We start from the raw sequence: 22,513 nt of genomic DNA on the forward strand, positions 1-22,513 counted from the left end.
CCTTAGGGCAAAGTCTGTCAAAATTATCGATGATAAAAGTAAAGGTGGAAATATCGTATTAAGTGATAAATGACGGAAGGAAGCATGAACATATTTTACCAAGAATATTATCAGGGCCAGATGACGCGGGATCCTTATATTCTTTGACGATTCTAGTATTTTTTATGTCAGATGCTGGTTCGAAGAACATTGGAATGGTGGCCGAAGATAAAACCCAAGATGGACGGCAACAGAGAAGAACTGGTATCAGAAGTGGTCCTTTTACTTATATTTGCAATGTTCTCAGTGAATGCTTTTTGAGAATGTAGCTCACCCTTGGTAAGTTTACCATCGACGAGCAGACTTGAAGGGACTAAAAGGAGCGCCTAATAATAGACTTTTTCACCTGCCAAGCTTTTTGAACATCTTTACTTCAATCTGGAAGAGATTAAAGTAATACGCATATAATTATAATTATTCTTGTAAATATTGAATCGCTGATAGGAAATACAAGTCGTTTAGAGACTAATAGGCCTGTACGCCGTCCATATACTTTTTTTTTGTCAATTATGAAATTGGGATTGGAAATTCTGTAATTATGCAGAAAGAAATGTGTCCAAAGTCTTGATTCAACGATCATATTACCCGCAGTGTCCTACTAAAGTGTGTATACGATTTTTTGGTTTAGAATTGGCTATTCACATTTTGTAGGTCCTTTTTCGGCGGAATGCTGGCTAATATTGCGTTTTCCCCCGCATTTTGTATCAGCGATTTCCAAAACCCCAACACCAAATTTTACAAAAATCATGCTATGTCAGACCGAGATCTAAAGACAGTTGAGACATCCGTAGTACTAGAATGAGAAGACGTCATTAGACTCACTACTCCGGCACAGCTTCAGGACAAGTGACGAGGCTTTGTCAACGCCCTCTGCGCTATCTGTGGGTTCGTAGGATCTAAGACAATGTCATAAAATGTCCTTATTTAATTTTTACCATTATCTGACCCTTTAAAATCCGCCTTCGGTCGTTCCTGAACAATATTGAAAGAAGTGCAATCTGTCTATATCTAGGAAAGGTAGTGCTTGCCAGGGGGGGGGGGCTGAGCTATAAAGTTTTGCAATTATGAGAACGAACTGACCGACTTATTTGATCAGTTCTGTATTCGACAAGGTGTAGAATATCCAACATGTTGATAATGTTGGGGGAAGTAGAGTTTAAGAAAGGATGAAAAGGCTAGGGTCAGAATCGGTTCCATTGCAACTGAACCACTGTGTAACTGAACCCCAAGTCCCTTAACCACTGTAACTGAACTATCGTGCAACTAAATCACTGTGTAACTGTATGACCACGCTACGACCATTGTACGACGTGTATCTATAGAAGGATGTGCAAAAGCACAGAATGACCCTCGTTCCCCCATTGCACTTCCTGGCTGAAGGGCCTTGAGACGGAGATCAGAACCGCCGGTTCAACCTTCAGAATCTAATGCCGTATCTTTTACCCTTTTTTTTTTAACTGTACGAACGTGCAGATGAACCACCCTACAACTGAGCCACCGTGCAACTGAAACCCCGTGTAACTGAATCTTCGCGTAATTGAACTCTCGTGCAACTGAACTCCATTTGACTGAGCCCTCGTGCAACTCAACTATGCTTAACTAAACCCCAGCACAACTGAAGATCTGTGCAACTGGACCACTATGCAACTAAAACACTATGCAACTGAACCACCGTGCAACTGATCCCTTGTATAGCTGAATTCTTGTGCAACTCAATCACCGTACTTACACTGGGTAAAACACAAGTTAAAATCTTTATAAGTTCAATCTTGTTGGGATTCTTTGCTTTTTAGGGTCGCAATCTAAATGACTGTCAAGATGATTAATAAAAAAAGCTCTGTTTTATTGTCACAAAAAAAGAAAAAATCGGACGTCACAAATTCTTAAAGCCAGATTTATTTAACCTTTTTATGTCTGTTAATGGGGGTTCGCTTCGCCTTATCAATTTTTACTAGTCTAGGCGTGTACTTCTCCCACTTCCATGAAAAACCCTCTCCTGAAAAATACCCCCTCGCGGAAAATATGGTTTCTCAAATTGGAATATTTTATTTGGGTTCGGAAAGTGGAAAAGATGAATTTATGTGTAAGTCTTGCCCTCTCCCCTCTCCGTGAAAAAATGTTCTTCTCATGAATAAACACCCAGAAACTCTCCTCTCCCCCTATCAGATAACTACCCAACGAAAAATTTCCGTATGTTTCCCAATAACAAACACTATCTGTAAGCAATGGACAAACTACAAAACATAAACTGCACTTAAACTTCTGCAATGGGGTTCTCTGATTGTTTTGTAGCTAGGGAGAGAGGGATATCACACAGTTCGTGGTAACGAACTGTAGTAAGGAGGGACCCGGCTCAATAGTAACCGAAACTCTAAACAATGGAATTTTGATACCGATATTTACATCAAAAGAATTGCATTTTTACACTGATTCTAAATATATAAGTTTCATCAAGTTTAGTTTTATCCATCAAAAGTTACAAGCCTGAGAAAATTTGCCTCATTTTAGAAAATGGTGGGAAACACCCCCTAAAAGTCAAAGAATCTAACAAAAGCTTCAATCTCCTATCTACGAAAATGTGGAACTTTGTATTTTTTTCCCAGAAGACAGATCATGGGTGCGTGTTTATTTGTTGTTTTTTTCCCAGGGGTGATCGTATCGACCCAGTGGTCCCAGAATGTCGCGAGAGGTCTCATTCTAACGGAAATTCAAAGTTCTAGTGACCTTTTTAAGTTACAAAAAAATTGGAGGGCACCCAGTCCCCCTCCCACATTAATTTTTTCCCAAAGTCACTGGATCAAAATTTTGAGATAGCCATTTTGTTCAGCATAGTCGAAAAACCTAAAAATTATGTCTTTCAGGACCACTGTATCCCCTACAGTCCCTGGAGGAGGGCCTGCAAGTTACAAACTTTGACCATTGTTTACATATAGTAATGGTTATTGGGACGTGTACAGACGTTTTCAGGGAGACTTTTTCACGTGATAGGGGGGTCGGGGGAGGGGGTTACATGGAAAGATCTTTCCATGAAGGAACTTATCATGAGGGAAGAAAATTTCCATGAAGGGGCCGCAGGATTTTCTAGCATTATTTAAAAAAACAATGAGAAAAATAGCTAAAAAAAACTTTTTCAGGGGGAAGTAAGGAGCAGCATTAGAACCTAGAACGAACAACAATTATTACGTATATAAGGGGGTTCGTCTCCTCCACAACACTTCACTCTTTACGCTAAAGTAGTTTTAGTAATTTCTACTAATTATTCTACGGCCTTTGTGATTCAGGGGTCATTCTTGAAGAATAGGGACCAAATTGAAGCTTTAGTGTAAAGAGTGAGGTATTGACGAGGGGGAGGACCCCCTCACATACGTAATGAAAATATACAAGTATAGAATTTTCTTACGTAAGTTAATTCATAAGTTACGTATATTTATTACTAAAAAAAACATTCGTAAAAAAAGAGTTCTGGTTGCCTTTTAAGTAACCAAAATTTGGAGTGCAACTAGGCATCCCCCTCCCTTTTTTTTATCAAAATCATCCAATCAAAACTATAAGAAAGCAATTTAGCCAAAAAAAAAATTAACATGCAAATTTCGTTTTAATTATTCATGTGCGGTGAGCCAAAATCAAAACATGCATTAATTAAAAACGTTCAGAAACTAAATTAAAGAACAAGTTTTTTAACTGCAAGTAAGGAACATTGAAACTTAAAACGAACAGAAATTATTCCGTATATGAAAGGGTTGTCCCCTCCTAAACATTTCGCTCTTTACGCTAATTTATTTTTATTGTTTGAAGAACTAGAGTTGTGAGAAAACTTTAGCGTAAAGAGCGAGGCGTTAAGGAGTAATAAAATAAAGTCAAATAAGGCAAGATCAAAAACTAAATCAAAAGGTAATTGTGCATCCAGTTTTACAAAACGACATATCTACTATGTACCGAGAACAACTGAGGGTATAAACCTGACGGTATGAAGCATAAACTTTTTGGGCACGTTGAAGGAATGTTGAAAAAAAGTCTGGAGTGCAACCCAACCCCCTTCCGTATCCTTTTTAGCTACAATCTCCTTAAATACATCTGATCAAAGTTCGTTATCTAGATTCACAAAGGTCAAAAATTTTAACTTTTTACGTCCAGGATGGTCTGATTCATCTGAAAAAAAAAAGAAAATAAATTTGCTTTAATGGTTTGAGACATCAGATCTTTTTTTGCAAAAATAAAACAAAGCTTTTTTATGAATGATCGTGACAGGCGTTTATATCATGACTTTAAGAAACAAACAATTTCAACAATGCTAAACATGTCAAAATTCTAGCTTGTGTTTTACCCAATGATATTGCCTCACATTTTTAGAATACTGAAAAACTGAGTTCAGTGGTACAGTTGAAAGATGGTTTAGTTACACAATGGTTCAGTTGCAAGGTGGTTCAGTTGCACAGTGGTACAGTTGCATGGTGGCACAGTTGCACGGTGATTCAGTTACACGGGATTCAGTTAAATGGGGTAGAGTCGCACGGGTGTTTAGTTGCACGAGGGTTTAATTAATTAGGGTTCAGTTGCCTGGTGGTTCAGTTACACGAGGGTTTGTAGCACGGGGGCTCGGTTATACAGGGGTTCAGTCGTACGGTGTTTCAGTTACACGGTGACTCAGCTACACGGTTGTTCAGTTATAGGGGTTCAGTTGCTTGTGGTTTAGTTTCACGGTGGTACAGTTACACGCACATCTTTTGAATCATATATAACGTATTTGTCAAATTCTGAATTTGACAAGACACAGTATAACAACCTTATTCAGGATGCTGGAGAAGGGAGAGGTGGGGTGAAAAGGTTTGTGCCACACGATTTTGCTTTCAGTCCGTCAGTTATTCAATCTATCAATTTATTTAAAGAAGCCACAGAAAAATTACAAAGCTTTAGATCCTCACAACAGGCTCTTTGGCCTTTGAGAGTGGGAGACTAAATATTACATTAAATAATATCACTAAAATCATACTATAGGAAAAGTAAAAAAAAATGGGGAGGAGAAAAAAGAAAAAACGTAAGAAAACAACGCAAAACACAGGCCTGGATTTATCAATATTCCCACTGGGCCTGAGCTTAGGAGGGTAAAATGCCAGGGGATAAAATAAATTATTATTGAATGATTTTTTTTTTTTACAAAAATTAGACTAGATGTGATTTATCGTCAAAGCGCCAGGTTCACTCCGTTCTTTCATTTTTTGTTCTTTCATTAGTTTGGCTCATCAATTGCTATCTGTTTCGTGCTTCCAGTATCTCTGAAACTTTCGAAACTATCCCGAAACTTATCCCCGAAAATATCCCACAAAAACTGAGCGGTAGAAACTCTTGGGCCTAGGAGCTTCAAGGTCAAAAAAGAGCGTCAAGGGCATAGGAGCTTCAAGGTCAAAAAGAGCGTCAAGGGCATAGGAGCTTCAAGGTCAAAAAAGAGCGTCAAGGGCATAGGAGCTTTACGTCCTGGCCATGCATGATCATATAAAAAAACAATCATTCACTAAGATACATTAGCAAAACCAATTAATACAGGAGATAGGAAAGAGAAAATAATGAACTTACAAAAATATAAATTAAATAACCACAAATACCATGCCAATCAAAATAAGTGGATTGAACAAACTAAAAAAGAAAGAGAGAGTGGAAAAAGAGAAGGGAGAAGAAAATTAACTCTCTGGGCATAGGAGATGGTCATTTAGCTCTTTTTAAAGATCCTGATCAAATTAGCCTACTACAAGAAACATCTATCAGTTCAATGAGGATATTTACAAAGTCAGCATATCGACTATGTTTTTAGATAAATTACTCTATCTATTTTATATGAGTACCCAGGCGTATATACTAAGTCAAAAATTTTGGGCCCTATGCTCCCTCAATCTCCAAGCTTTTGGGAGATCTGGAGGGGACATTCCAACACATATCTTCTCATAACCCCGGAAAAAAAACCTGCATGCATCCCTGTGGGGTCATACCCATGATTTTATGGGGGATGGAGAGTTAAGCAACAATCTAATATTTCTTCTAAGTAGGGCAAGCAATTCAGAAAAAAAACGTCTTTCACACCCATTTCTTGAAATTCCACAATTTTTAGCGGTCTTCAGCAACATTTTAGCCCTCACTTAGGACGTATTGGCTATACCAACGATTATACACACAGGTCTTCGTAGCTGTAAAAGTTTTGGGCACCAATTGGGGGTGCAAGGGGGGTGATTACCTTCCATAGAATTCAACACGTTTATGCATCTTTATTTGAAAGGAAATTTTAAAAAAAATCTCCCCTTCCCTTGCATTTTCGTGCACTGGTGCACCTGACCGGGGATATGAATTTTGTCTATGCGTACACGTGACATCACAGAAATAGCTCTGCAGTGGTCTTATATAAGCTCACAAAGGCCAACCTCACTTAGTCTGAATGTATAGTTTGAATGGAATGAAATACCTAACACGGACATTAATATTAAGCTTATGTCTGTTTTTAATAATGGATGTTGAGTAAGAACTATCTTTATTTAATTGCAATAACGATGCATTATGTTGATAAATGACTATTTAATACCAATTGACATTTTTGTGTAACGATAGATGGAGAGAGGAACGCAAAAATTTATTTTCACCCTTGGTTGTTTTCCATCTTTTATACTATCCTATCCACTGAAAAATATATTTCTTTATTTGAATGAACCAAAAGCCATGTTTAAAGTCAATTAGAGATTTTCAGAGTCATCAAGATTACCAAATAGGATTCCGAGTGAATGCTAAGGAATTCGAAAATGTCTAAATGACTTTGAACTTGATTTTTAGTTTATTAAATAAAAAAAAACGAGTTTTTGTAACGGTAAGTAAGGAGCGACATTAACACTTAAAACGAACAGAAATTACTCCGTATATGAAAGGGGCTTTTCCTCCTCAATGCCTCGCTCTTTACGTTGAAGTTTGACCCTTTCTCTTAACTCTACTTTTTAAAACAGTAAGAAACCTTAGCGGAAAGAGCGGGGCGTTGAGGAGGAAAAGACCCTTTCATATACGGAGTAATTTCTGTTCGTTTTAAGTTTTAATGTCGCTCCTTACTTACCGCTACAAAAACTTGTTTTTATATTTAATTTCTGGACGTTTTTGAATTAATGCATGTTTTGATCTTGGCTCTCCGCACATAAATAATTAAAACGAAATTTGCATATTAATTAATTGCAATTAATCGGAAGATTTTGAGAAAAAAGAAGCGAAGGAGGAGGCCTAGTTGCCCTCCAAGTTTTTGATTACTTAAAAAAGCAACTAGAACTTTTAATTTTTTACAAACGTTTTCATTGGTAAAAAATATACGTAACTTACGAATTAACTTACGTAACGAACTTCTATATTCGTATGTTTTTATTGCGTATATGAGGGGGTTCAACCCCCGTAGATACCTCGCTCTTTACACTAAAGCTTAGATTGTGTCCCAATTCCTTAAGAATGACCTCTGAATCACAAAGGCCGTAGAATAAGTAGTTGAAATTACTAAAAATACTTTAGCGGAAAGAGTGAGGTATAACGAGGAGGTAAACCCCTCACATGCGTAATAATTTTTGTTCGTTTTAAGTTTTTAATGCTGCTCCTTACTTTCAGTAGAAAAAAAACTTTTCATATTTAGTTTTTCATTTTTTTTTAAATAATGCTAGAAAATCCTGCGCCCCCTTCATTGAAATTCTCTGTTACCATGAGAAGTCTCTCCATGGAAATATCCTCCCACGTAACCCCTCCCCCTCAACTCTCCCCCCTAAACCAAAAAAATCCCCCTGAAAACGTCTGTACACTTCCCAGTAACCATTACTATATATAAACACAGGTCAAAGTTTGTGACTTGCAGCCCCTCCCATGGGGACTGCGGGGGATTAAGTCGTCCTAAAGACATAGTTATTAGGTTTTTAGACTATGGTGAATAAAATGGCTATCTCAGAATTTTGATCTGGTGACTTTAGAGAAAAATGAGCGTGGGAGGGGGCCTAGGTGCCCTCCAATTTTTTTGGCTACTTAAAAAGGGCACTAGAACTTTTAATTTCCGTTAGAATGAGCCCTCTTGCAAGATTCTAGGACCACTCAGTTGATACGATCACCCCTGGGGAAAAAAACAAAAAAAAAACAAAAAAAAAAAACAAGAAAACAAATAAACACGCATCCGTGATCTGTCTTCTGGCAAAAAAAAATGCGAAATTCCACATTTTTGTAGATAGGAGCTTGAAACTTATACAATAAGGTTCTCTGATACGCTGAATCTGATGGTGTGATTTTTATGTGATACGTTAAGATTGTATGACTTTTAGGGGGTGTTTCCCCCTATTTTCTAAAACGAGGCAAATTTTCTCAGGCTCGTAACTTTTGATGAGTATAACTGATCTTGATGAAACTTGTATATTGAAAATCAGCATTAAAATGTGGTTCTTTTGATGTAACTATTGGTATCAAAATTCCATTTTTTAGAGTTTCGGTTACTATTGAGCCGGGTCGCTCCTTACTACAGTTCGTTACCACGAACTGTTTGATTCAAAGTAAACACTGGGCTAAATAAATCCTGAATCTGAACATCGGCAGATACGTTGATATGCAAGATGGGGGACGAAATTTGAAAACGTAAAATATCATATTATTGAAAAATATAAATCATCGGACAAATTGTAAAAAAAAATTGAGCTTTTGATGTAAAGAATGGATCCGATAGTATTTCGACCCTATTTATGCTTCTACATCTGTAAAGTTTTTAGGAGGATCTCCCGGAGGCTTCACTACGCAAAGTTCTTTAAGGAAAGAGGAAGGCATATTGATTAGATAATTATTTTTGCAACAAACTAGTTTATCCGGTCAATGTTCCTATTACCTGAATAATTGTTCAGGGTCTTGAAACAGATGCATTTTGACTTTTGGAACATCTTGTCTCTCTTGCAAAACTACCGCAAACTCACCGTTATGGAGTTATTCCGGCCCAAATATCCTGTATTTACACATATAGAATGCAATTATTTCCATTTTCGTTGATCGGATATTTGAAATCGCGAATCTGTAATAGTTTAGAAACAAATTTGGGCTATATATTTGCACATCAGGGGGGGGGGGGGGTAAAGCATAGCATATATTAAATACGTAAACTAACCATTGCTGTATTTAATATATGCTACTCTTTACACCCCCCACCTAATGTGCAAATATATAATAACTCCATAACGGTGAGTTTGCGGTAATTTTGCAAGAGAGAAGAGATGTTCAAAAAGTCAAAATGCATCTATTAACAATAGTTTCATGACCCCAAAACAATTGTTCAGGTAATAGGAACATTGACCGTTTATCCTCTCCTCTGAAATAACACTACAATAAAAATAATATTTCATCATAAATTTTATCCGACTTTGACAGCCATTTTCAATTTACAATAATCTCAGCTCCTTCCCTCTATTTACTTCAATATGGTCCTAGGTAATATCCAGAAGTTCAGTAGTGAAGTTTAATTGTCCACACTTAAGAATGATATCAACAAGTGTTTTAGCATGTTTTAAAGTAGTTTCCCCAATTTTTTAATGTTTCCTTATACAGAGTAGGATTACTAATCTGATACACTGGACTCTCCTAAGACTTGGCCTCTCCATTTCCATAATCTTTAATTTTTTTCCAATTTATTGGTGTTGCCATTTTCTATTCTTTACCAACCTAGTCTTTCCAATGGGTACCCTAAAAATTGGAAGGGTGGAAATCCTCCACATAGAAAACCCCCCTCACTGTTTGGAATGCTCCTGGGGTAAACAGTAAAAAACTTTAGTGTAAAGAGCGAGGCATCGAGGAGGGGATAACCCATTTCATGTCGCGGAATAATTTCTGTTCGTTTTAAGTTTTAAGGTCGCTCCTTACTTTCAGTTTAAAAAACTTTTTTTTTATTTAATCCCATCCAGGATAGGCTATAATTTGCTTATGTTGAGTGAGAAAAACAACGGTGTACGTGTATTTTAATTAAATATTTAATAAATAGATTGAATACATAGAGGTGGCTAGGGGTTTGGTTTTGTAATGCCTTCTGCGCGACCTGCCTTCCACAATTCTTTATCATGTTTTTCATATCTGCACTTTATCATCATGTTTTGGTATATTTCATTAGGATTAACCTACTTCACTTCTTGATTGCGTTTCATTTAACAGACAAGTACCAAAAATTTCTATTTTGCGTTTAGAGGAGCATTTCAGAAGTCAATTTGACTCAGCCATTTTCTCAATTTTGGAGGCCCCTCATAACGCGTAATGTTTCATTTCAACAGTTTTTTGTCCTATTTACAATCGCATGCTTAAGTCTTGAATTAAAAGCCATTTAATACAGAAAAACCATTTTGGTTTTCCCTTCAAACGAGCCCCTCAGAAGCCAATTTGAGCAAGTCCATTTTTTATATATTTAGGGAATATAACAATAATTCACTTGACATTTCAGTTCAACAATTTATCATCCTATTTACTAAACTAAAAAGCATCAAATGAAGGTGACAAATTCCTGTTCCCTTTTACATTGATCTTTGATATGCCAATTTGATCCAGACCATTTGTTAGGCTTTCTTGATGTTACAACCTCTTAGTAATAAATATTTTAGTTCATCATTTCCTTGTCCTATTTACGGTTACATGACCGGTCTCGAATACATAAACTCTCAATGCAGAAGACAGGCTTTTGTTTTCCCTTTAGAAGAACCTCTCAGGGGCCAATCTAACCAAGTCTATTGTTTTATATTTTTTAGTCTATAATAGTAACGCATTGGACGTTCCAGATCAACACTTTCTCGCTCTGTGTACAGTCACTTTGTAGAGTCCAAAAAAAGCAATGAAAATGACGGGTTTTGGTTTCTCTTAGAATGGGCCTCTTAGGATTCATTCAACAAGCTGGTTGTACATAGTATCTTCTAATTTATTTCCACATCCTGTGAGAGTTTCAACTAAATACCACTAGACAGTCAGTCTTCAGATATTGTACTTTTGACAACAATCCGCACTTTTGACAACAGGGATGCAAATTACTGCATTTGGCTGATGTTCAACATCCCCGTCAGCTCTAAAAGCTTCAACTTAGTACCGTTAAGTATTCTGGGATGCACATTGTTGTACTTTGATTAAGTTCAACATCCATTAAGTTGAAATTTTCAACTTAATACACTTAACTTTTCCTTAGATATTGCAGACACTTAGCTTTGACAACCAGAATGCATATGGTGTATTTGATTCGAGAATTTCCTGAAACTTTCAACTTATTAATCTTCGCAATTTCTTAGCCGTTCGAGAGATATTGCAGCTGCTCCCAGTAGCAACAAGGATGCATATATTGTCCTGAAGTTCAATACCCCCTCAGCAGTTTCTAAATGTTTCAATTTGATATCCTTCTCTAACTGCTCTTGAAGTATTAAAGATATGCCGTTTTGACAACTTCGCTACAAATAGTGTCTTTTAATTTTGTTTAACATCTTTCCTAGTATTATGTAAAATTTTCAACTTGATACCCATATCCGTTCTTAAGATCACTATGGGTACACTCAAATACACTCTTTTGATAAATTGGATGCACCTGGAGCCGTTAAATTTAGTGCATTACCTTCTTCAATATTTAAGGGAATTTACGATTTAATAGCCTTTTCAATTCGTGAAAAGTTACAGATAAGACCTTTTGCCCAACCTGGCACTATGCCATTTTGACAAGCAGTATGATAATAATTTTCGATTAGTTCGATAGTTTTAGTTGTAAAAGTACAAGTTGTAGTCGTATTCACGGTTTTAGTTGCAATCGCAGTGGCAGTAGCAGCACTACTTGAAGTATTCACAGTCGCAAGCAGTTGCAGTCACTAGTTGTCAGGCTCGTAGTGGCGAATTATCGCAGTTGTAAGTAGTCAGAGTTGCAAGTAGCCAAAGTAGTATTTGAGTTGCATTCGCAGTCACAATTTGCCACAGACCCAGTAGTAAGTTGTTGGTATTGCAAATAGTCTCTGTCGAAAGTATTCGTAGGATTAAGCGCTCGCAGTCACAAGCAGTCATAGTCAGAAGTAACCACGGTCACAAGCTATGACAGCTGCAAATAGTGCAGTCGTATTCACAGTCACAATCACAAGTCCCGAGTAATTGCATTTTCTAGCATACGCAATCACAAGTAGCTACAGTAAAATATAGTGAAAGATACAAGTAGTCGCAGATATTAAGAGATATAAGTAGTCACAGTCGTAGTCATAATTAGTTGCACTTGCAATTAGTCATAGTCACAGGTATTTGCAATTGTAAGTAGGCACATTTGCAGTCACAGTAGTAGTAGCAATTGTAGCCCTTTTAGTATGAAGTTATTACCCAGAACCGCTCCTAAGGTATTGTAGGTATTCTCTTTAGATAACCTGGATGCACGTAGTCTTTTTATTTAATGTAACGTCCCTCTCAGCGCTCCCTGAAGTTTTACCTTAATACTCTTAGCCCTTTCTGAGACATTCAGGATCAAATTTTTTTCCTCTTTCTCAATGGTAAATGCTATAATTAGACAATGGGCACTATGCACAATCTACAACCTTGCCTTCAGGGGCTGTGGGGGCATGACGTTCCCAAGGGGTATAGTTATTAAAACTTTTGACTAATTTGAATAAAGTGGCTATTTCACAACTTTGACTAGTGGTAAGGGGGCCCATAAAGGGCAAGGGGCCCCCCTCCTGCCTAGACCCAGATCCACCACTGTGCTCAGCTGTTCCTGAAATTAGCCCTTTTGAGCCCTTTTTGATGATCCCTTTTTGACCATTTTTGACTGATGAGCCCTTTTGACCATCAGGATATACCCTAGGGTGTTTTGGTTGCGTTCAGCATTCTCGCTCATCCATGAAAGGCGTGACCATTTGTAATGGCTGCTAAAAGGCTGCTTAATTTGTAATGAAAGGCTGCTAAAAGTAGCAGCAGTTGTAAGCAGTCAGAGTTATAACAGTCAGAAGTAGTCACAGTTGGAGTCACAACCAGTCATATTTACTGCCGCAAGAGTGGTAATTGCTCTGACACTTTCAATTTAATCCTCATACCCGTTTCTAATATATTGCAGATAAACTTTTGATAACTTGAATGCAGATAGTTTCTCTTGATTTAGCTAACAGCTTGATTTAGCAGCTGAATAGTAGCCAAAACTCTAAATGGCGGAATTTTGATATTAATAGATATATCAAAGGAATTTGCTAATGCTGATTTAAAATATATAAGATTAATCGAGTTTAGTGCTACCCATCAAAAGCTACGAGCCTGAGAAAATTTGCCTCATTTTTGAAAAAAAGGGAGGAAACACCCCTTAAAAGTTAAGGAATGTTAATAAAAATCACACCATCAGATGTAGCGTATTAGAGAACCATACTATAGAAGTTTCAAGCTCGTATGTACAAAAATGGAATTTGCATTTTTTGCCAGAAGAAAGATCACTTGCTTGGATGGAGTTATGTGGGGGGGGGGAGGGTTGTATTTTACGGGGGAAGAACTGCCAACGGTGGAGTTTCTCCATGAGGGGAGGAAAATGTTTCATGAAGGGTGTGACAGGATTACCAGCATTATTTGAAAAATGACCAGAAACTAAATAAAAAGTTTTTTCAACTGAAAGGAAGGAGAAACATTAAAACTCGAAACGAACAAAGATTATTCCGTACATGAAGGGGCTACCCCTGTCTCAATACCTTTCCCTTTACGCTAAAGTTTGACAATTTGTTGCAATTTTTTAGAACGACTCCTGAAACGCATGGTCTGTTTTACTTAGAATAAGAAGCTTTTTAAAGTGGTAAAACTTTAGCGAGAAGAATAAGGAATTGGAAAAAGGGGTAACCCCTTCAGATATGGAATAGTTTCTGTTCGTTTCAAGTTTTAATGTTTTCTCCTTAATTTCAGTTGAAATAAACTTGTTTTTTAAATTTAATATTCGACAAGATTGTCATTCCAAAAATGTTATCAGATGTCGTCAAATAATTTCTTAGACCTCTTTTCTTTTCCAGTGACAAAAAAATGAGAGAGAAAAAATGGGTTTAATCTAAATAAAGCAGTGGAACAAACATAAGATAAATAAAACCTTAAAAAAATCTGAATATTTAGACTCCTTGTCCGGGAGCTTTTATCAAGACAAAATAAATTTAAGGAAAAAGAAATATTAAGAAAAAAAATCATCTAAAGAAAACGACAATAAATCACAAGAGAAAAAAAGACAAACAACAAAACCAAATATATAAATACAACTGACATTTTAAACACTTCCAGAACTGCAAATACTATAATTGTTTGAGTAATCAAAAGTTAACTGTCATTTTCTTCAGATGGTTTATTTTCAAAAATTGTTTCTTTTTCTGTAATTTTTTTCCCGTTGGTAAAGGCTCCCGGACTTGGAGTCGAAATATTCGGATTTTTTATTATTTAAAGTTTCAGTGTTGCTTATTTTTTATCATTTGTTTTCTTCTGCTGCTTTATTCAAATTAAACCCCATTTTTTCTCGTTTAATTTTTGTAATCAAATATCTTTGGGGAGAGGGCAGCTAAAAAGGGAATGGGAGGGGAACTGGTTGCCCTCCGAACACTTTTTAACATCTCTCTCAACATGCCCTAAATGTGAAATATTTCAAAATGTGCAGTGAAATACTTGTAAAGGTTTAATCACTTAATAAAATCATCATCATCATGCCCTAAATGTTTGAACTTAATACCATCAGCTGTTCTCGAGATATTGGATATACGCTTTTTTGAAAACTTGATGCACTGAGGTTTTTTAATTGAGTTTGATTTGCCCTTCAACATTCCCCGAAATTTCACATTGATACTCTTAGCCTTTTTGAGCACATCCAGAACCAAACATTTCTCTTTTTCCTAGTGATAAATCATGCATGGAATCAAGGGCAAATTACATAATATATAATCCTTGCCCTCTGGGGGGCATTTCATCCTCGGAAGCATAGTTACTAGAACTTCTGATTATTTTGAATAAAATAGTCTTTTCAGCATTCTGATCAGTGTTGAGACGAGGGGGCACATTAAAAGGACGTGAGGGCTGGTTACCCTCCGATGACTATTGAGACTTAAAAAGAGCACTAAAAAGTTCATTTTCCAATTGAATGAGCCTCCTTCAAAGTTTATATGACCACCCTTTCCATATGAATTGCTTCTGGAAAAAAACAACAACAAAAATATTAATACATTACAGCCTTATAGGCTAGCCTAGAGGCTATGCTATAGGGGTAAGTGAAACCACTCACTTGAGTGGTCTTGAATAAAGTGTGTCTTACATACACCTCAAGGTAGGTTTTTTGCTTGTATCCGTTTTATTACATGCATGTATTCCACTAAACACCAATAGACTTTCTTCAACAACTTAAAACTGGACCGGAAAGGGGTTAAAGCTCCATTGGGACAAGCTTGGGATACAAAATTTAGCATAGAAAACAAATTGTTTGTCGTAAATCCAAGATAAGTAGCCTTTATAGAAGTCATTTTCATTGATGATAATTTTCTAGAATTTTTACTTCAACTGAATATTTAAATTTATAAAATTTGTTTCTGCAAATAAATAAAGAGGAGCAGTTGATAGTATTAATAAGGAAAAATAGAGAGTAATTCACATGGTACCACTGAATTAGTATGGCAAATTCTCTTGAATAGTATTTAAGGAATAAAATAGATGACGCACAGGTAGCTATTGTAAACTCTTCTGACTTTTTGCTTTTCTACTGATCACTTAATATCCCAGAATGTAAAAATGTAATCAGGGTCGGTTGGACCAAAGCAAATCCAAATTAAACTGACCCAAGACGAGGATAAAAACACAAGTGAGTTATTTCACATGAGGATTTTCATTTCATTATCATGACGAAGTGCGAAATTTTGGAATAAGTTATTCTCTTTGAGCAAATTATGACACAGAAAACCTTTCCTAATCAAGGAAGTATCATTTTCTAAGTTTTTGTTGATAAATGTATTTGGTCAACGGAACTTGGTGTAACTGATGATGATTATGAGAAAACGGAGACTATAGAAATTTACTCGCGTGTCCTCCTGAACTAGAATACGGTTAAATCATGTTATTAGATCGCGCTAGGATAGATAGCGTTATATATAGTGATAGAATAGATAGCGCTGCAGCAGCTGCAATAAAGCTTTGCAACTCTACTCTTCTACTGAATGCTTCGTGATCTAAGGACGATATACACTGCATGAAGTAATGGTTCATGTCAAAATATACTTTTCAGAGAGGCCTAAGCAGTTTTTTTTTAGGGGAGGGGGAGGTCCAACATAAAAAATATATTATTTTAAACATGATTTAACCCAAAATTTTCCATTCATGTGGAGATTTTTGTATTTCAATTGATACTTGTAAAACCATTTCCCAGATATGCAAAATGTGCAAAATGTGCAAGATATGTGCAAAATGTTTTATATTTTAGATGACCGAGTCGAGATTTGCAGTTCACTTCCAGTAATTGACACTTTTTGGGGAAAATAATTGGAATAAATAAATTAAAAAAGTAAATAGAAAAAAGGCCTATGTTTAATCATTGATATGGATATATTTTTATTGATCATATCGTAATGATCTAATAAAAAGACATTCAGTACAAGCTATTTCTCATTATACCAATTAGCTAGATTAGTTAGAATCAATTAGTTTGGTTTATCCAAAACAGAGCCATGGAAAAGATGCATCAGTAGCCATGGACAGAACTCGTGACTAAGCAGATCTTTTGGATGGCTGTTTCATTGATATAAGATTTAGTCACTTTCCTACTTTCTAGTCCTTTCGTTTTTTTTTTCAAGTGGTTTTGACTCCTTGAGTTCTTCAGAAGGCTATTTTTTATTTTATTTTTGACTTTTGGGTTAAAACGACCGAACAGAGGTCTTTTCTAAATATCTGCTTGTTTTTGTATTTCACTGGCATAAAATTATCCTTTATGTTTTTTTTCTTTATTTTATTTGCTACCATCATATTTCATTCATTTATAAATTTATGCTTTATTAAGCTAACAATTTCAATTTAATTGAATTTAAAAAAACATACAACCCTTTTTAAATATCATATCTTAATGGCTACTGACAATTTTATATTAGATTAAAGATACATAAATGTTAACTGACAGTTGTTTCCACCAATTTATTGAATTATTTTTTTTTTACTGTAGAGTATGAAATAGATAAAATATAAAAACACAAAATTAATTGAAATCTATTACCGTCGAAACCGTTAAATACCGTTGAAAGTATATAATAAAACGATTCATGGTGACGAATTGTAAGTAAGAAGTGACTCAGCCCAATAATAACCGAAACTCTAGAAAACAGAATTTTGATAATAATAGACACATCAAAACAATTGCTTTTTTTGGTAATTATATAATAAAATAATAATCATTAAGTTTAATACTATCTATCAAACGTTACAAGCCTGAGAAAATTTGGCTGATTTTTGTAAAAGGGAAGAAACACCCAATAAAATTCCTTAAGTTTAAGGGTACCCATCAAAACTACGATCCTGATGACTATTTGCCTGATTTTCAAAAAAAGGGAGAGGGAAGTGTGAAATCCCCTAAAAATAAAGGAATATTATTGAGGATTCCACCCTCAAATTTCCACATATCAAGAGTTTTCAAGCTCCCATCTTTAAAGAAGTCGAATTTTGTATTTATACCAGAAGAAAGATAACGGATGCGTGTTTAATAGTTTGTCTTTGTTCTCCCTAGGGGTGATCGTAATGATCCAATGGAGCTAGAAGACTGGGAGAAGACACATTAGAACGGATTTGTGAAGTTCTAGTGTCCCTTTTAAGGGATCAAAATTGGAGGGAACTACCTCCCCTCATACAGCCTTTGTCTGCAGAGTCAATTGATCAAAATCTTGAGATAGTTTTGATTCAGGATAGTTGTAAGGTCCAACAACTATGTCTTTGTGCCATGGTGCCATCATAATGAAAAATACTACCCATTATGTAACACAGAAAAAGATTTTACTTGTAAAATATGTCATGATTTAACACCTTTTTGCTCTCTAAGCTAAGGTTTCAGCTTTTGTTCCAATCAAACAGTTCGTTTTAGTGAACGGCAAGTAAGGAGTAACCCGGCTCAATAGTAACCGAAACTCTAAAAAAGGGAATTTCGATACCAGTACATACTCCAAAAGAGTCAAATTTTTATGCTGATTTCAAATATATACGTTCCATCAAGTTTACTCTTACTCATTAAAAGTTATGTGCCTGAGAAAATTGGCCATATTTATGAGAAAGGAGGAAACACCCCTTACCTTAATTAAATAAAAAAAAAATTGTTTTTTTAACTGAAAGTAAGGAGCGACATTAAAACTTAAAACGAACAGAAATTACTCCATATATGAAATAGGTTGTCCTCTCCGCAGTCCCTCGCTCTTTACGCTAAAGTTTTTAATTGTTTTAAAAAGTAGAATTGTGGCAAAGAGTCTAACTTTAGCGTAAAGAGCGAGGGACTGCGGAGGGGATAACCCATTTCATATATGGAGTAATTTCTCCATATATCAGGTTTTATTTATTAATAAACGTATTTAAAAATTAATTTAATATTTATTCAATATTTAATATTTAATTTATTTATTTACCTGAAACTTTAATGAAACTTTGTATATTACACGTAACATATCCGTATATTACTCCGTATATGAAAGGGGCTTTTCCTCCTCGACACCCCGCTCCTTGCGCTAAAGTTTGATTCTTTCTCGCAACTCTACTTTTTAAAACAATAAAAAACTTTAAAAAAAGAAAAATTAATTTTAATTAATTTAAAATTAAAAATTTTCCAAAATAATTTTCCAAAAGTAATTTTCCAAAATAAGGCAAATTTTCTCAGGCTCGTAACTTTTGATGACAAAGACTAAATTTGATGAAACTTATATATTTGAAATCAGCATAAAAATCCGATTCTTTTGATATATCTTTTAGCATCGAAATTCCGTTTTTTAGAGTTTCGTTTACTATTGAGCCGGGTCGCTCCTTACTTTCATTTAAAAAAACTTGTTTTTTTTATTTAAACCTAAATACCTCGCTCTTTATGCTAAAGTTTACTCCTCCTAAATACCTCGCTCTTTATGCTAAAGAGGGTTGACTCTGTCTCTCAATTCTTCTTTTTAAAACAGTAAAAACTTTAGCGTAAAGAGCGGGGCGTTGATGAGGAAGCAGCCTCTTTCATATACGAAGTAATTTCTGTTCGTTTTAAGTTTTAATGTCGCTCCTTACTTTCAGTTAAAAAAACTTGTTTCTTTTTATTTAATTTCTGAACGTTTTTGAATCAATGCATGTTTTGATTTTGGCTCTCCGCAGAGGAATAATTAAAACGAAATTTGCATTTTTCTTTTTTTGGCTAAATGGCTTTCTCATAATTTTGATCGAATGATTTTGAGAAAAAAGAGCGGGGGAGGAAGCCTAGTTGCCCTCCGATTTTTTGGTCAATTAAAAAGGCAACTAGAACTTTTAATTTTTTACGAATATTTTTATTAGTAAAAGATTTACTTAACTTAAAAATTAGCTTACGTAAAGAACTTTTGTATTCTCATATTTTTATTACATATATGAGAGGGTTCGCCCCCTTGTCAGATCCCCGCTCTTTACACTAAAGCTTAAATTTTGTCCCAATTCATTAAGAATGACCCCAGAATCACAAAAGCCGTAGAATAAATAGTTGAAATTACTAAAAATACTTTAACGTAAAGAGCGAGGTATTAGGAGCAGGTGAGCCCCTCAAATGGGTAATAATTTCTGTTTGTGTTAAGTTTTAATGCTGTTCCATACTTCCAGCTGAAAGAACTTTTTCATATTTATTTTTTCATTGTGTTTTTAAATAATGCTAGTAAATCCTGCGCTCCCTTCATGGAGATTTTCTTCCCCCATGACAAATTATCGATGGAAAGTTCCCCCAGCATATCCCTCTCTTCTCAACCCCTCCCCAACCAAAAAAATCCTCCTGAAAACGCCTGTACATTTCCCAATAACCATTACTATATGTAAGCATTGGTCAAAGTTTGTAACTTGTTGCCCCTCCCATGGGGACTGTGGGGGAGTAATTCGTCCCCAAAGACATAGTTATAACGTTTTTCGACTACGCTGAATAAAATGGCTATCTCAGAATTTTGATCCGTTGACTTTGGTAAAATAATTAGCGTGGGAGGGGGCCTAGGTGCCCTCCAATTTTTTTGGTCACTTAAAAAGGGCACTAGAACTTTTCATTTCCGTTAGAATGAGCCCTCTTGCAACATTCTAGGACAACTGGGTCGATACGATCACTCCTGGGAAAAAAAACAAAAAAAAAAACAAATAAACACGCATCCGTGATCTGCTTTCTGGCAAAAAATACAAAATTCCACATTTTTGTAGATAGGAGCTTGAAACTTCTACAGTAGGGTTCTCTGATACGCTGAATCTGATGGTGTGATTTTTGTTAAGATTCTATGACTTCTAGGGGGCGTTTTCCCCCTATTTTCTAAAATAACGCAAATTTTCTCAGGCTCGTAACTTTTGATGGGTAAGACTAAACTTGATGAAACTTATATATTTAAAATCAGCATCAAAATGCAATTCTTTTGATGTAGGTATTGGTATCAAAATTCCATTTTTTAGAGTTTTGGTTACTATTGAGCCGGGTCGCTCCTTACTACAGTTCGTTACCACGAACTGTTTGATGAAAATTACGCCATCAGATTTAGCGTGTCAGAGAACCCTGCTGTAGAGGTTCAAGCTTCTATCTGCAAAAATGTGGAATTTCGTGTTTTTTGCAAGAAGAAAGATCACGGATGCGTGTTTATTTGTTTTTCCCTAGGGATGATTATATCGACCCAGTTATCCTAGAATATCGTTAGAGGGCTTGTTTTAACGGGTATTAAAAGCTCTAGTATCCTTTGTAAGTGACCAAAAACATGTGACCAAAAAATGTCCACGCTCAGTTTTCCTAAAGTCGCCTGATCAAAATTTGAGATAGCCATTTTGTTCAGCATGGTCGAAAAAATATAACAACTACGTCTTTGAGGACGACTTAATCTCCCACATTCGCCGGGGGAAGGGCTGCAAGTTATGAATTTTTCCCAATGTTTACATATTTTATTGGTTATTGGGAAGTATACAGACGTTTTCTAGGGGAGTTTTCCCGGGAATGGATAGGGGATAGGGGTCTACGAGGGATGATCTTTCCATGGAGGAATTTTTCATGGGGAAGGAACATTGCTATGAATGGGGTGCCAGAATTCCTAGTACTATTTAAAAAAGGATCAGAAATTAAATAAAGAAAAGTTTTTTCAACTGAAAGTAAGGAGCAACATCAAAACTTAAAACGAAAATAAATTATTACGTATATGACAGGGTTCATCCCCTAGTCAATACTTCGCTCTTTACGCTAAAGTTTTGTTTGGTATTTTCATAAGACCTGTTTATTCTAATTAAACGAGCTTTGTGATTAAGGGGTCATTCTTAAAGAATTGGAACAAAATTCGAACTTTAGCGCAAAGAGCGAGGTATTGACTAGGAGGCGAACCCCCTAATAATAAAATAATAATAAAAATATACAAATATAGACATTCGTTACGTGAGTTAATTTGTAAGTAACGCATATCACTAGCTAATAAAAGCGTTCATAAATAAAATTAAAAGTTCTAGTGCACTTTTTAAGTAACAAAAAAATAGGAAGGCAACTGGGCCCACTCCTCCACCCCTTTTTTGTCAAAATCGTCCGATTAAAATTTCGAGAAAGCTGTTTAGCCAAAAAACAGTAAAACTAATATGCGAGGTTCGTTTTAATTATTCACCCACGGTGAGCCAAAATCAAAACCTACATTAATTTAAAAACGTTCAGAAATTAAATCAAGAAACAATTTTTTTTTAACTGAAAGTAAGGAGCAACATAAGAACTTAAAACGAAAAATTACGTATATGAAAGAGCTCATCCCCTAGTCGATACCTTGCTCTTTACGCTGAAGTTTTTTTTAGTATTTTCATAAGAGCTATTTATTCTAATTAAACGGGCTTTGTGATTAAGAGGTCGTTCTTAAAGAATTGAAACATAATTCCAACTTTAGCGTAAAGAGCGAGGAATGGACGAAGAGGCAAACCTCCTAATAAACATAATAAAATATACGAATATAGATGTTCGTTACGTAAGCCATTTAGAAAGCCATTTAGCCAAAAAAAGTAAAACTAATATGCGAAGTTCGTTTTAATTATTCACGTACGGTGAGCCAAAATCAAAACCTACATTGATTAAAAAACGTTCTGAGGTTAAATTAAGAAACAATTTTTTTTAACTGAGAGAAAGGAGCAAAATTAAAATTTAAAACGAACAGAAATTATTCTATATATGAAAGGGGCTGTCCCCTCCTGAACGCCTCACTCTTCACGCTAAAGTTTTACTCTTTCTGAAAGCTTTATTTCTTTTAAATATAAAAAACTTTAAAACTTTAAAATTTAAAGCCTAAAGAGAAAGACGTCGAGGAGGGGTGAG

The 22,513-nt window shown here is 35.5% G+C and overlaps 1 protein-coding gene across 2 annotated transcripts in view; it reads left to right on the forward strand.

Moving 5' to 3' along the window:
- The window catches only part of LOC136026535 (complex I intermediate-associated protein 30, mitochondrial-like), a 57,490-nt gene that overhangs the window by 30,975 nt on the left and 4,002 nt on the right, over positions 1–22,513 (forward strand). Inside the window, exon 1 of one of the 2 annotated variants that reach the window (XR_010617330.1) lies at positions 6,443–6,540. The exons of the other annotated variant lie outside the window; for it this stretch is intronic. The gene's annotated coding sequence lies outside the window, so the exon portion shown is untranslated. Of the gene's footprint in view, positions 1–6,442; positions 6,541–22,513 lie in introns of those variants that run through there. 2 annotated transcript variants of the gene reach the window in all.

This window comes from Artemia franciscana, chromosome 4 (assembly GCF_032884065.1).
Source record: "Artemia franciscana chromosome 4, ASM3288406v1, whole genome shotgun sequence".
Lineage (NCBI taxonomy): Eukaryota > Metazoa > Arthropoda > Branchiopoda > Anostraca > Artemiidae > Artemia > Artemia franciscana.